General features: G+C 41.9%; 1 pseudogene; it reads right to left on the bottom strand.

Annotated features, from left to right (window-relative positions):
* Nucleotides 1-8224: 8224 nt before the first annotated feature.
* LOC102752549 lies at nt 8225-8655 on the bottom strand (annotated as a pseudogene).
* Between the last annotated feature and the right edge of the window lie 7841 nt (nt 8656-16496).

Here is a 16496-nt window from a genome sequence, read left to right as displayed (position 1 = left end):
CCCCCCCCCCCCCACTCCACAGGCGAGGGCCCGCGGGAGTTTAGGGCAGGGAACCGCACGGACTGGAACTGCACTTTCAGCATAATTAGTGCCCAGTGGTGATGAATGAAGCAAGATCTCAGGAGGCTCCAAGTTTTCATGTGGCCAGCGTGCCCGCCCACCCTGCTCCTCTTCCTTTCCTTCCACCAGCTTCCCCGCTGACCTCACAAGACAGGGCGGGGCGGGGGGGGGGGGGGGCAGTGACAATCAAACATTTCCTCTGTACCCCGCCCCCCGCCCCCAAGCTCCCACAGCACCTGAGAGGTGTATCCTTCCTGTTCCCAGAAGTGCCAGGGGCAAGGAAGGTGGCTGCACCCACCCTGGAGTGACCAGCTTAGAACCTGAGTTTTTAGTTACAAGTTCAGGTCTTCCTACTGCCACTGGCTGGCTGTGCTCCTCTAGGCAAATCATTTAAGACTTTTGAGCTACGGGCTTTTTTTTTTTTTTTTAAATTGTATGTTTTTATTGATTTTAGAGAGAAAGGGAGAGCAGAGAGAGATATAGGAACATCAGTGATGAGACTGAATCGTTGATCAGCTGCCTCCTGCAAACCTACACTGGGGATCAAGCCTGCAACCCAGGCCTGTGCCCTGACCAGGAATTGAACTGTGACCTCTTGGTTCATAGATCAACACTCACCCACTGAGCCGTGCCAGTTAAATGGCTCTGAAAGTTAAATGGTGGTAGTGTACACCATAGTGCTTTGCAAACTGTGCAGTAATTATAATATTAAGTGACATTTCTCCCTAGCTAGTAGCATATTCTTTCTTTATAGGAGTCTTTCATTCTGGCTGTAAGGACATTTGTGCCACTCCGACCAGGCTCTGAAAAGAAACTGCCGTCAGATTTCTGTAAGAGGCGAGCTACGATGCTCTTTATACGGGAGCTGCAGAGAGAGGGAGGGAACTCAGGTTAGTCAGGCTCAACACTGACTGGTACTTCAGAGCTTGGAATAACTATAGTTTCGATGCTGAACCACAAACAAGCACATTTCCAATGATGGAAATAAGCCCTGGGTGTCTGGATGCAGTAAAGCTTTTCTTTGCAGCGTTGCAGAGCTCAGCTCCCTGGGAAATGAAAAGGCAATAGAAGGGGCATGAATATGAAACTGCCCTTCCTGCCTCTTGATGTTTTGTCCAACAGCTATTGTAGCTGCGTATGGTCCTCTCCAGCTCACCGAAGCTTTCATGTGACTTTAAATTTCAAAGCTACAGGTGGCCCACAAGTACCACACTTCAAAGACACTTTTGATTAAATAAAACAATATTTGTGTAATGCAGGCCCAGGATCTTTAAGCTTTCCTGTTCGATTCATCCTACAAAAGTTCAATTAGGAGAGATCAGAGACATGTGCCCCAAGCCACTTTCAATCTGTCACTCAAATTGGCCTTTTCAAATATCTTTTCTATCAACCCAGGAACAGCAACTTATTTTGAGGCTGTATTAATCAGAACTCACTCCATAGGGGCGAGGTTTGAGCGGGCGCCGCACGGCCCTGTGGCGCGGCCCCGGGAACGGCCGGAAGGGGAATCGTAGCCGTGGCAGCCTGTGATTGCTCCGTCGTGTTACAACTTGTCTCACTTTTGATAACTTTCACTTTCTGCCAACAGAGAATTCCAGCCCAGGAGGCCGGCGGCGGGCGAGCCCTGCGTCAGGGACCGGAGCATATTTCACTTCTGCATCTTGTGGTTTTGTCTTCAGTGAAAGAAAAACTGATCCTCACAGTTTGAAACTTGTTAATTCAAGCCATATGTCAGAGGCCCAGGCTCCATCTGGTGCCACCACCTTCTATTTACAGGGGCTGCTTTTCAAAACATTGTCTAAAAGCCGTATTTGCCCCAAAGTTAATACTCGGTGGCATTATTGAGTACTGTTTTTAAATACCAGACATCAATGCTGATATAGCAAAAATATATGGATTTTTAAAAACTAATTACTGCCTGCTGTATTGACGAAGCAGTGCTGATGGAGTCCTGGAGGGGGGACTTATCAGTCCTCTTCTCTAGACACAGCAAAAGGCAAAGAGGGGACAGAAAGAACGTCATAACGGCCTTGGTTCTAAGTAAGACTTGGGCGTTTCCGTGCCAATGTCCACATCAGAAGCAGTTGCAAGTAAGGAAGGATCTGTTCCTGCTGCAGCTCCGGGAAAAAGGGGAAGCCAAGCGAGAATTCAATGTCACGGAGGCCAGACACTGGCAGGGACGCCCTCTGCGCCGCTGCTTCCACGCCGCCTCTCTACCTGCCGCCCTGCTCCCCCAAACCTGAGGGAAGGCTCTACCTCCTAGTGAGCCCCTTCCCAGACACCTCCCAGGACCACAGATGGGCTCGCGCATAATGAGCTCCTAACAGCTTTGTTTGATCTGCAGGGTCCAGGCACGGCTTTCATTTGAGAGATGAGCTTTTGAACGCAGTTGGCGCTATATCGACGGTCGGTGCGAGTTAAACATAGCATTTCTTTCTTTTTCTGGACTAAAAAAAAGTGTTTTTCTCGTGTCTGGTTCCTGGTGGGCATTTATATATCCGTCTTACTTCACAGACTCCTGCGAAGTTCACAGCCAAGGCGGAGGACGGCCGCCCTGCTCTGGGCTCGCGCTGCTGGCTGTAATTCATTGATTCTTCTCTGATCAATTCTTGTCCTTTTCCATTGGTAGCGCACACTTTTGTCCCCTGTTCCTCCATCTCCTCCTCTATAACTCCTAAATCCCTAGACTCTTCTCTTCTTCTTCTATTTATTTATTTTTCCTGAACAACTCAACAATAACATGAGCTTTTTTTCTTTGAAACATATGAAGTGATTTCAAGGGATTTTTGAAATTATAAACAAAACATGGGTTATAAATATTACAATGCATTTAAAACTCCGTGATGATAAAAGGTTGTTAAACACATAGGTTCCAAATCGTGAACAATTAAATCAAGAGAGACACAATTTGAAAGTCCGCCTCTTTCCTTAAGCTCAGCATATGCACAGGTTAGTTCTCGACTTTGAAAGCAGGATGGGTCAGTGGTGGGAGGAAAAATGATGGATGCATTCAGGGAATGACAAGTTTCATAACTATTCATGGTCTCCCTTGCTTCTAAACAAAATGTAGCAGTTTTCTGAAATTAAAAACATGCACATGTGAATGATCTTGCTCAAGGATTAAAGAAAAAAATCCACTCAGAATCCTCCCGGGTGGCTTTAACTCCCAACCAAGGGGGCCGTGGGAGCTTCCCCAGGACTGGTGCAGTGTGGGCGGTGCTGGCGGGAGCGTCACTGCCTTGGCCGGAGCACATCCAGACAAAAGGCACTCAGCCCGGATGGTCAACTCGGGACTGAAGGAGGTTAATGCTGTCTTCAGGTTATTAGGTAAAACCCAGCCCAGACAATCCACCACAGGCCAGGGCACCCTGCTCTCTGCCGCCAACGCTTAGGAAGACTGAGAAATAATAACAAGGGGTGATTTCTGACGGCAGATTGGCCTGATCATTATCTTAGTCTAAGATGTCTTTTCTGATAACGGCTCACTAAAATTTTTACTTCTGCCATGAAATGAAAGTAACATGTTTCCAAAATAGGCTAGCTTCCTTACCAGTACAATGCTTACTGGTTCCCATTACCAAGGTACAAAGTGAATACCTTACAAATGGGCATTTTGTTAGGATCTCAAACTCTTTCGTTTGTTTGCTCTGTTTTGTTTGCTCCTGCTTGGGCTTCTCGTTAGTATGGCTGCTCTGCCGAACCGCAGAGGGATGAGATGGTGAAATCTGCAACCCCCACCCTTTGATCTGGTATTAGAAGAAAATTTGGTTCTGATATGCATCCACTTTCTAAATTACAAGAGACACTTTGATTGTTGCCCAGAATAAATACCACATGAAACTCAGTGCAGCTGAGGGCTCTCTAGTAACAAGTCAGCTTTGGTCTTGAAAGAATGAGATGTTTTTGCATAGTTCACGAATAAAAACATTTCGCCCTAATAGAGCATTCTTGGTGTGGTATCAGGAAACATCTGGCACTGCCTATGACGTCATGTAAGAGCTACCTGGGAAGAATCTAGTATTTAATCTAAAGCCTCAGCGTTTCTAGCATGACTATCATGGAACTTTCTGGGGAGGAAGGCAGATGACGGAATTTCTAAGGGAGCCAACTGCTGGACAGTTACTAAATTATCTTCTAACGAGCTGAGTCACTCAGGACATATTAGGTTAACTGGCCATCAGCAGTGATTCCAGGAGATAAATTACACATATTGAACTGCCCCCGGGCTGCAGCTTCTGATAAATTATTAATGTCACAGAATCGAAATGATTAAGTTGTAAATAGCATTTTTTTACCTAGGCTCTTTGAAATATTCTCCCCTTTTCTTAACATTTATCATCCGATATTACCATTTATGTTGTTCATAAGAAGGATGATAAAACATAAATTAAATCTTTAAAACATTAAATAAGTAATGGTGTCTTATTGAAGTATGCAACAAATAAATGCAATCTACCAGTAGAGTTTCTCCTTCCTCTATTTAATTATAGTTGCCTTTTAGGAATTTAACATTTCATTATCTAGAAATGAGTACATTTACACATTGTCATTGCCATCTAAGATTTTGTTTTCAAAAATAAATTGTTACAGTTCATGGCCTTTGAAATAATGGTGCAACACTGATGACATGGAGGAAAAGTAATGTTTTACTAGAAATAGGTCGCAGAACATATAGTAGTTACATTAATCATTCCATTTTCTTAGTATGATAAGCACTTTGCGTATTTCAAAACTACAGATTAAAATGTGTTGGTCTGAAATATGCATAATATAATTTAATTTTAAAGGAAATAGAATTATGACTCCTAAATTGCATTTTTATATCAATTGCTTTCTATATGTGTGGTCCCAGTCTTTATTTATAAAGGTAAATATAGATGTTTTAAGATGAATTTTTGTTGTTCTATTCTCTTTGGGTTATAAAAACAGACAGTAATTTTAATCAAACCACTCTTCCTTGCTTGAAAATCCTGTGGTCATGTACAGAGGTTTAGTGGTTACTCAGCAGCTGCCTGCCTACCCACCGCAGGCACCCCTGCAGATGGCACTGTTTTATCAAGCATCTGGTGGAGATCACCCGAGGTCAAGGTGGTTGACCTTCTGGGCTTGCCCAGAGGTGAATGCTGATGGATATCAGTCAGGTGCCCTGTTTTCCTCCCACTGGCCAGGGAGCAATGAGACCTAAGGGGAGAGGTACTAGGGGGCACAGGGATATGGACGGAGGGGGTGGAACATGAGATGGGTAGAAGGAGAAGAGGTTTCTTTCCTGAATAAAAAGACAAATCTCTTGAGACAAAACCCTCTTATCTTCCTGTCTATTGCCTCCTTTTGACCTTGAACTTGGATGTGGTAATGGTGATGTAGCTGCCTTTATGCTTTTGGCCCCTCATGACATTTTGAAGTCGCCCAGACCTAGGCCAGCACATGCCTTCCACTGGGCTTGTTGTCATGGAGGGAAATGAGCTTCTGGCTATTTAGCTCACTCCACTTTGGTTTCTCCTTACTTGTACCCAAATGCAGCCTAATTGATGCAATTAGTAGGAGATCATATTATACCAGTGATTTTCAACCTGTGTCCCAGGTGTCTTTAAAACATGTAATACCTATTTAGTCAGGGGCACTGACTTCTTTACCTTAGATTGTCAAATAAAAATACGACAACAGCCAACACAACAATAGCATCTGGTGTGAATGAGTCAAATTTACACATTTTTGTCAGGTCAGCAATATATATATATTTTTGGTGTGCTGCAGAATTTTAATAATCTGTGCCATGAGATGAAAAAGTTGCAAATCGCTGTGCTATACAGAAATGAGGCCAGTGTACCAACATCCAAAAGTAACTCATGTAGTGAGATTATAATTGTTTCCCAGGAAAGCGACTACTTTAGAAGATATTATTTTTTACATTTTTCTCTTCTATAATTAAAATATGTGTTATTTGAAAGTCTGGGGTGATACTTTCTGAGTTAATACCAATTAAATGTATTAGTAGGAAATGATTGATAGAAAACAGAATCACCGTTATCACAATGCCTTTGAGGGACAGAAGGGCCTGTGTCAAACTTTTGTCAACTTTTGTTATCTCAGTGTCTTTTTCATTTTTAAAACAGATGCCTGGATGCTCCCCAAGTCTCCATGCCTGCTGGAATAATCCTGTGCTTGAAGCATTGCATAAAAGTGCTCAAACATTTGTCTTCTATATGTCAGAAGTGTCCTCCTGGGCTGTGGTGGGTGATGTCACATTGACCCCAGGTGCCCCTGGTCTGAGCTCTGGCTTCTGCCTTTTGCTATTTTCTCTCTCCTCCTGGAATTGACCAAGCATCAGATGCACTCATTTTCTGTGACTACGTGTGTTCTTTCAACATGTACCTTTTAACTTGCAGCTATGCGAAGAAGAATTAATGTTGTGGAGATTAAATGAGAGACTATGTAATGTGCCTAGCATGAATGTGCCTATGAATATCTTGCCTTTCATAACAGAATCCTGATTTCATGCATAAAATCTGGTCAGACAGACCGGATTTCAATCCCTGCTCCACTCCTGTTTGACCCCTGACAATATAATTAGTCTTTATGAACCTTACTAAGATGGGGCCAAAGTAATTAATGTCTAACACTTTAAGATAGTTGAAAGTTCTAAATGAGATACTGCAAAAAAATTACCTGGCGAATACACTTCCTATTAGTATTGTGGTTTAAAGGATTGTGTTTTTTTTTCTCTAGCTTCTATTCAGCAGGTGAGCACTTGTCCTTTTTGTCCATTAGCTTATGAACATCAAATAGACATTAAAATATGAATTTACTCCAGAATGTGTAATCCACCATGGAGTATATGTGTTATCTCATTAAAACAGAAGCTCACTAGGTATTGAGGATTTTATTAGGCTGCTGTCTTGTTTTGATGTATGGACTATACATTGCTTTTGATGTCCTTAGTACGCTTAAAGGGTAGTTGACTGGGGGCTTTATTTGATCTGGGGCTTTTACTTTTCTGAATCTAAGATGTGTTTGCACAGAGAGAAACATTTCTGCTCTTTACAAATCCTCTCTGAAAATAACAGAATCCAGTGGGATGCACCAACATGGTGTTGGGTTTGAGTTCGAAATTAGCTTATCCTCAGTCCTTTGAAAAACTAGAAGATTTTATGGACATCAAGAAACTCCAGTTTTTGTCTCTTGGCTAAAAAGAGAAAGTTCTAAGTATAATGGAAGTGTTTTATTCATCTTGCCATACAGAGGTTTTGATGGCCCAACATATTTCTGCTTATTTGGGGAAGGCCAGTGAACCTACCTGAAGATCAATTAGTTTCTATCAGTGGGGTAACACATAGATTAGATTCCTAGGGGTCTTCACAGAGAAAATTTTAGTACAAATGCTTTATTTTTGTTTTTAAGAAAACAAAATGCCATTCTCGCCATAGGAAAGGTGACATTTTTGAAAATCATTGACCTTTTTCTATATCCTGGGCTCTTTCTTTCTTTCTTTCTTTCTTTCTTTCTTTCTTTCTTTCTTTCTTTCTTTCTTTCTTTCTTCCTTCCTTCCTTCCTTCCTTCCTTCCTTCCTTCTCCTTCCTTCCTTTCTTTCTTTCTTTCTTTCTTTCTTTCTTTCTTTCTTTCTTTCTTTCTTTCTTTCTTTCTTTCTTTCTTTTTTTAAACAAGAAGTTTATTTAAACAGCAAGACACTTGACTTGAAGGGAAAACTAGGATTCATTTTTTTTAGAGTAATTTATCCCTACTTAAAGACAGATTGCCCTACATGTAACAGCTATGTAAAGTTATAAAATTGTCCTTGGTTCTAAATGATAAATGAAAAACATTAAAATTCTCCAATCAAACAAGGTATGCAAGAATTTTTATGTTGTTCTTTTTTTGTTAAACAGTGAGAGCAAAATAACTTACTGGAATATAAAGATAAGAGCTGGATGAGCATGCCATTAATGGAGAAAGGGGGTGTTTTTACAGAACCAGTATTTTTTCCCCATCCCATCTCCATTTGATGTAGATCAAAACATACCATTGGCCATTTAGTTAAAAAAATGCAAATGCTTGTGCACATACATTGGTTACTTTATGTACAATAAAGGAATGGGGAAGGGGAAATGAAAGAACAGAGAAAACTCTACTGTAGTAGTCAGATGTGTTGAAACCAAATTGTAGTTTTCTAATTGAGAATGTCTTCTTGGTCTGGAGGAACAGAGTTCTGGAGTAAACAGCAGGTTCCCTTTTCAGTGTTCCTCTGCTGCTGGAACACATCAATTGTATCTTCATCCTCAATTTCCAACTGTGCAGGGTGTCTGTTTTATTGATTGGCTGCTCATCAAATCGGAATCTGATCTGCCTCATTGACAAACCCTGTCGTTCACAATAGGCTTTCATTAGTTTACTAAGTGGTGTGCGCCTTTCAATCTTAAATTGCACCACAGAACCATCCTGCCCCACAACCTTCAAATTAATATGATCGTTGTTCTCAGTCTTGACTCCTTCCCTGGGCTGTTCGTCGGCCATGGCGAGCGCCGGAGTCTCCTCAGCTGCCGCTTCACCAAAGAGGTACCAGGTCCGCACCAAACGAGCACACAAGCAGCACCAGGAGCGGCGGAAAACTATCCTGGGCTATTTCAAACAGTAACATTACTAAATTAATTCAACAGAAGTAGAAAAATGCCCACAGAGTATCCAGCCAAATAGAAAGTCTGAATGTATAAATATGATCAACTGCTAAAGCATTTACATATTCAGAATCCCCCTTAAATACATGACCTTGTGTCTTCTCTTAGCAAGTTGATAAGAACAATAAAGATTGGATTTCTATATCATGTTTTAGTTTCCTTATTTCTGTTTATATGAAAAAATAGCAGTAAATATGTTTAGGGTGTGTGTGTGTGTGTGTGTGTGTGATGAGACAGAATCATTGATCGGCTGCCTTTTGCATGCCTCCCACCGGGGATTGAGCCCACAACCCGGACATGTGCCCTGATTGGGAATCTAAGTGTGATCTCCTGGTTCATGGGTTGATGCTCAACCACTGAGCAACACTGGCAGGGCAGAACAGATATATTTCTAAGAAATTGTCTGTGAAATGGAATTTTATATATGAAATACTATAATTTTGAATTTGAAGAGTTCCACTTTGGGATTATAAAATCACAGGAGATTTCTTGTTTTGTGATCTCAAAGAATCCTTAGATATTGTAAGTTCAAAGGTTATAAGTAGGCTTCGGGGAGAGAATATGGCAATTTCTGTCTATTTATTTTTACTTAAACAAATAAAAATGAATTTGAGCTAAAGTAATATTTAACATATAAACTATGCTCACACTCTCACCCAGTTTTGATATCAGAGGCCCAAGGATGTATCCCAAAAATGTACATTGACCAGACAGACCAATCAGATTGAACACCAGCCACCAAGTTGTAGGTGTTAACTCTCTAGTTGCTGTATCTTGGGGAGATATGGAAGTCTAGAGAGGGAGGGTCAGATTGGTGGGTATTTTTGGAGGCTTGGGAGAATGGCTATTTACACCTGGAATAAAAGTAATTGAATTTTATATTTTAATGACCAGTATGACAACATTATTGTATCCTACTTGAGTATAGTTCTGCATTAGTCCATATGGTACCCATGGCAACTGAGAGAGAAAAGGAAGTTTTTCCAAGGAGACTCATGGACAGGGCAGTTCCATGCATGCAGCTGCCCAAATGTCACCTTATAGGACAGTTGATGTGAAGCTAGTCAGGCAGCTGTAGGCATTGGATTATGCAGTTTCAATCAGCACAAAATGATTTGAATTATTCTTGTAAAGAAACCACTGATTTAAGATGTACTAGTATCTAGTCTATTAGCCAGTCAGAGGAAGAGCTCATAGTACACACTCTTTTTCAGTCACATTGTGACATTTAAAAGAATTAAATGACAAGAGGTTGACAAAAAAGTAAATAAATAAATGTTCAAGAGTGTTATTTAAAATATTTACATCCAATATAGGTAATGCTAAATGGAGTGCAGAGTATACTGTATTTCAGATCACCAAATGACCGAATCGCAGTTAGGAAGACATTAAAATATTGTTTAATATTCTCATGATCATCTTAAGCTTTTAAAATTGAAGTTTTAGAAATTCTAGTGCACAGAACTAGATTAATTTTATTTTTAACTTATTACTTCTCATCATCTCTGGTCCAAAGTCCCCTTTCATTTAAATTATTCTATATGTCATATGCTATAAGAAACATACATGATTCATGAGTATGTATGAATCTCTCACCCAAGGCAAGAACTAAAATGTTGCCAATAATTTACATATACATATATCCCTGGTTTAAAATTCTTCATATTTTGTGTATGGGTATTTGATTTTTAATGTACATAATGTAGCAATGCAGTAGAATTTTCCCTTTTACTCCCTCAGGCCCCATTTTTATTTGCAGCAATACCAACCAACCATTTACTGTAGTCTGCCTGAACCATGGCTCTGCTTTCTGCAGTTTCAGTTATCTCGAGTCAATGGAGATCTGAAAAAATTAAATTCCAGAAATAATGTATAAGTTTTAAATTGTGCACCATTCTGAGTAGTGCGAATAATCTCCTGCTTCCCACTCTGTTCCACCCAGGATGTGAGTCATCCCTCTGTCCACCATGACATACCGTATATACTGCCTGTCCTTAGTCACTTATCAGCTGCTAAGGTATCACAGTGCTGGTGTTCAAGTAAAACCTATTTTATGTAATATCTAGAAGCCTGGTGCACAAAATTCATGCCCTCTTGCAGTCCAGGATCTGTCGGGGGATGTCTGCCTGCTCACTGCTCCTTACCACTCAGTTTGCTACTCCTTAGTGCTGCCGTGGAGGGAGGAGAGGCTCCCGTCACCTCTGCTGCACTCACCAGCTGTGAGCCTGGCTTCTGGCTGAACAGCGCTCCCCTGTGGAAGCGCACTGACCACAAGGGGCAGCTCCTGCATTGAGCGTCTGTCCACTGGTGGTCAGTACACATCATAGTGACTGGTGGTTCTGGTCATTCCACCATAACAGTAGTTTTGGCATTTATTATATAGACTAGAGACCTGGTGCATGAAATTCCTGCACAGGATGGGGGGTCCCTCAGCCCAGCCTACACACTCTCACTATCTGTGACCCCTTGGGGGATGTCTGACTGCCAATTTAAAGTGGAAGTCCAACATCCCTCTCACATGCTGAGACCACTAGCTCTTAACCACTTGCTTATCTGCTGCCTGATAGTCCCTAACAACTCTGCCTGCCTGATTACCCCTAACCATTCACCTGCTTGCCTGATCACCCCTAACCACTCACCTGCCTGCCCGATCACCCCTAGCCCCTCTGCCTGCATGCCTAATTGCCCCTAACCACTGTCTGCCTGCCTAATTGCTCCTAACTCCTCTGCCTGGATGCCTGATCACCCCTAACCACCTTTGCCTCAGCCCCTGCTGCAGAAGCTTCATCAGGGAGGATGTCCAGAATGACATCCGGAGGTCGTTCAGCTGTCCAGTCTAATTAGCATATTACGCTTTTATTATTATAGACAAGAGGCCCAGTACATGAAAATTCATGTACTGTTGGGGGGAGCGTCACTCAGCCTGGCCTGCCCCCTCTCACAGCCTGGGAGCCCTCAGGGGATGTCCTACTGATGCCACAGTCTGGCCTTCCTCTGCAGGAGGCAACCGGGCTGATCAGGGAAAGGCACTGCCCCATTACCCTAGTGTGCTGCCACTGCTGGCCATGGCAGCTGTGAGGCCTGAGCCCCAAGCCTCAAAGCCTCTGGGGCTCTCAGCTGCCTGAGCCCTGTGCCTCGGAGCCTCCTGGGCTTACGGCTGCCTGAGCCCATGGCTGCCTGAGTCCCAGGCCTGGCGGCCGCTGTGGCTTTGTCTAGATGGACATCTGGATGGACGTCTGCCCTAATTAGCATATTACACTTTTATTAGTATAGATGGCCCCAAACCCAAGAGCAGTGATGCTCACAATTCAGATATGACAAAGTGAAGCAATAAAGTGCTTCCATGAAGTAAAATGGTGAAAGTTCTCAAATTCATAAGGAAAAAAAAATGGTATGCTGAGTTTGCAAAGATCTAAGGTAAAAATGAATCTTCTATTTATGAAAATGCTTTATAAATTGAACTTTATCAAGTATGTATGCATAGGAAAAATACAGTATATATATATAGGGTTTGATACTGGTTTCAGACATCTGCTGGGGGCCTTGGAATGCAGCTCCTGTGCATAAGGAGGAGCTGCTACAAATTTCTGGTCTCCCATCAGCTAGAACTAACTAGGTATGCCTTTGGGGTCACATCACATAGTTGTTGTGTCCACTTTGGTTGATACAAGAAGGCAGCAAGCCAACCACTGGGACAGAGAGAATCAGCTGTCTCAGCTGGGACCCAGTGGGAACATCTGAGTACATCCTCCCTGAACACTTCAGGGAAGAAAGGAGAGCTGCTCTTCACTTATTTTCAAAGCAAGTTCATTGGAAAATAGTGGACAAATGGTGATCATAAGTCAAATGTATTAATCAGGTAAACCTGAAATAAATTTACCAATAAACCCCAAGGATTTAGTACAAGTAGTATAATTCATATTTGCTTTCTTCTTTCCAAGAATTTGCCAGTCTTCAGAGGAAACCCTAACAATTCCTGGAGTAATGAGTGCCTATTATTATTAGTCCTAGGTCTAAGCATTTAGAGCAAATGTATTTCCCCCCCAAAGTTTAGGACACAGACTATTACAGAATTTTTATTGAAAAATTATATATAGCCCTGGCCAGGTGGCTCAGTTGTTTGGAGCATCATCTCACACACCATAAAAGTTTGCATGTTCGATCCCTGGTTGGGGCACATTTGGGAGGCAACCAATCATTGTTTCTCTCACATCCATGTTTTTCTCCCTCTCTCTTTCTAAAAAGAAAAAAAAAGAAGAAGAAAAAGAAAGGAAGAAAGAAAATCAATAAAAACATATTCTTAGGAGGGAATGAAATAAAAGGTTTTTATATAGTTTTAATGTATGTGTGCAAGGGTACATAGGTATGTGTACTTATATCATAAAACATAATCCACACTTCATAAATATCATGAATTGTATTAAGAAGGACAGAAATCAAGTCTGTTTTACTTAGTATTTTACAGACTAAATGGCACATATTAGATGCTCAATATTTATTGAATGAATGATTCAATGAATGAATGAAACCAACTCTAAGTTCCTAAGAGCTTGGTCTTAAAGTCTTTACTTCTTACTCAACAACCTTCAGTCTCCTGAGTATTCCTGTCCTCTGCAACCGCACCCTGGAAGGGCCATGTGGCCACAGCTGGGAAACTGATTCTGTCAGGAAGACGTGTCTGAGTCACTCTTGGCACCCACCGCAGTACCTTTGTCCTCTAGACTTCTTGCAGTTTTATTTTCTTTCTTTGAAGGAAAGGCACTATCCAATTTGGTGCATTATTAATATTTCTTATCAGCACATAAATACACCTATGACAATGTCTACTCTTTAAAAGAGAAAACAAAGTCTCTTTCTTGAATCCAAACTTCCCTCCCAGCCACAACCTCATTCTTCTGACACATTTCCAAGTTAAATACAAAAACAAAATAAAGAAAAATATATACACACACTCAAAAGTTGTCTGTATGTTGTCTCCATTGTTCTACTTCGTGCTCTGTCTTTAATCCATTTCATTCACATCTATGTTCTCTGTACTCCACCCCAGCTGCCCTCGACATGGCAACAGTGACCCTTGCTGCCACACCGGACATGGCACCTCTGGGTCTGCTCCTCTGGCCCAGGCCAGTGTGCTCAGACCCTTTAATTGCTTGTCTTCCTTCCTGATGGGTCCCAGTTTGTTGAGCAGTGACACTTGGTGTTCTAGGTAATATCAGGCAGTGCCATATTGTACATTCCTTCTAAAACCAAAAACTTCCAAATTTAAAATTCCACACCTCAGTTCTTTCTTAACTCTCCAGAGCACATATTTACTACCTACTTGAAATATCTACCCTGATGTCTAATTTGCATCTCACACTTTATATATAGAAAGGAGAGCTCCCGTTTCCTCACTCTCCAACATGTTCCTCTCGCAGCCTCCCCCTAGCAACTAACTGCACCACCTCACAAGCAAGTTATCCAGCCAAAGCCCCCAAACCATGCATGATCCTCCCCTCTCACCACCTCTTCTCTACATTCTACTCATTGGCAAGTCCTTTTGAAAGTATCTGCAGGATATATCCCACATTTACCTATGTCTGATCAACCCCGTTTCTTTTCACACCCCCTCTCTAATCCCCCCCCCCCCCCCCAGAAAAACACCATTATTCTTTGCCTCAGCAATAGGCAAGAATAATGTACTCCATCCAAACCGTCAGTGACCCCTTTTTGGTTTTTCTCCTCTATCACTCATTTTCCCCAGTGAAGACAAAGTGATGTTTAAATATATGACTCATTGCCTTATCTAGTGCGTCCTAAAGCTCACCATCACCTGCGGAAATTACGCCCAAACTCTGTTGTAGAGCTTGCAAGCTCACCGACCTAGACTCTGATTATGAATCTTGTCACTTGCTTTGGCCAATAGAATGTGGTAAAAAGGATGTTGTGCCTGTTGTAAGCCTTGGCCTCAAATGTCCTCTCTCTCTCTCTCTCTCTCTCTCTCTCTCTCTCCATCTTCTACAACATTTCTCCCCAGGGACAACCTGAACTCGGCATGGTCTCCTTGCTGCCCTTACACATGCCAATATTTTTATTTTTTTAAGTCTTTGGGCCTTTGTGCCAACTCTTTGCTTTTCTTGGGGAAACCTTGGTCCAGATATTCCAGTGGCATCTTTATTTTTGTCATTCAAGCCTGAGCTTAAATGGCATCTACTCTGCCACCTTGTCCAAGGGTCAGCCATACAATTGGAGGTGATATACCACTCCCCCCCAAAAAAAGTACATATGCACATGTAATTTTCTGTTCAATATCATAGCATTTTGCTTCATTTTTAGTATCTGATATTATCTTCTTTACTTTTTGCTCATGTGTATTCCCCAACTGAAACATTAGTGCCTGGTACATGGTGAGTGTTCAGTGAACACTTGTTAAAGGAATGGCTGATATGAGGAAGAGAGTCTACAGTCCAGCCAGACATTTTCAGGAAAATACAATTTTTTTTAAAACATTGAAAGTATTTTTGAGGCACGATAGATACCCAGTGAGTGTCAAAACTGTGTCCTCAGCACGGATATGATTCGGTGATACTTTAAACAAGAAATCTAGCTAACTTCCACTAGTTATCTCTAGATTGCTCTCAGAGAACTACTCCCAGGCCCAATCTAGCAGCAAAATTCCCCAGAACAGGCAAATCTGTGTAAAATTGCACTGCCTTGTTTATGTGTGGAAAGTCCTATTCAGAAAAATCAGCTGCAGCTTTGGGATCTCCATGACCTTTCCCAATTTTAGTTTTTCTTTGACAGCCAGTTAAGGGGTTTTGGAGAGTACAGAAGCATGAGATGGGTTTCCATAGTAATTTAGTAATTTAAGAAAGACTCAAAGACTAGGAACACTTTGAGATTGGCGCCAAGGTCTTGACTTGCTCTTTTATTTGTTTTAGCTATTGAATCAGTTAGGCAAAAGTACCAAAGGCAACTAATTTGTTACTAAAATCAATGATAGTATAATGTTGGTTCTCTGTTGGTGACCCTGTGCAGTCTGACATGGTCCTGGGCACTGGGAATCCTGACACTGCACGGCTGCAGCACAGTGGATGCTGCTGGCCTACCCAGGGCCACACACAGGTCCATGACTAGCCCGGCCCATGTGCCTTTTAATTTAAAAAAGCTAGAACTTGGCCCTGACTGGTTTGGTTCAGTGGATAGAGTATTGGCCTGCAGAATGAAGGGTCCTGGGTTTGATTCCAGTCAAGGGCACATGATTAGGTTGCAGGCTTGATCCCTAGTAGGGGGAGTGCAGGAGGTAGCCAATCAATGATTCTCTCTCATCATTGATGTTTCCATCTCTCTCTCCCTCTCCTTTCCTCTCTGAAATAATAATAATAATAAAAATAACAAAAAAAACTAGAACTTGGAAATTGTACAAGAATTATTTATATTAAATTATATATGAACAACTAGAGGATGGTTCTCATCAACCAAAATTAGAATTCAAATGTTATTTAAAATCAGCATTAGGGCCAGAGCATTCACGATACAATATACAGATAATCCATATGTATGAAACCCTAAGCAAATGGTCGACTACTCGCCCGCTTGACTGCTCGACCTCTTGACTGGTCACTATAACGCGTACTGATCACCAGGGGGCAGATGCTCAATGCAGGAGCTGCCCCCTCATGGTCAGTGCACTCCCACAATGGGAGTGCCACTCAGCTGACTGAAGGGCACTAGATACTGGGTTCATGGCTGGCTACTGAAAGGCGGCGGTGGTGGCAAGTTCAGCAG

This window comes from Myotis davidii, unplaced genomic scaffold, assembly GCF_000327345.1.
Source record: "Myotis davidii unplaced genomic scaffold, ASM32734v1 scaffold296, whole genome shotgun sequence".
NCBI lineage: Eukaryota > Metazoa > Chordata > Mammalia > Chiroptera > Vespertilionidae > Myotis > Myotis davidii.
The sequence above is the reverse complement of the archived record's forward strand: the minus strand, read 5'-3'. Positions and strand labels throughout refer to the sequence as shown.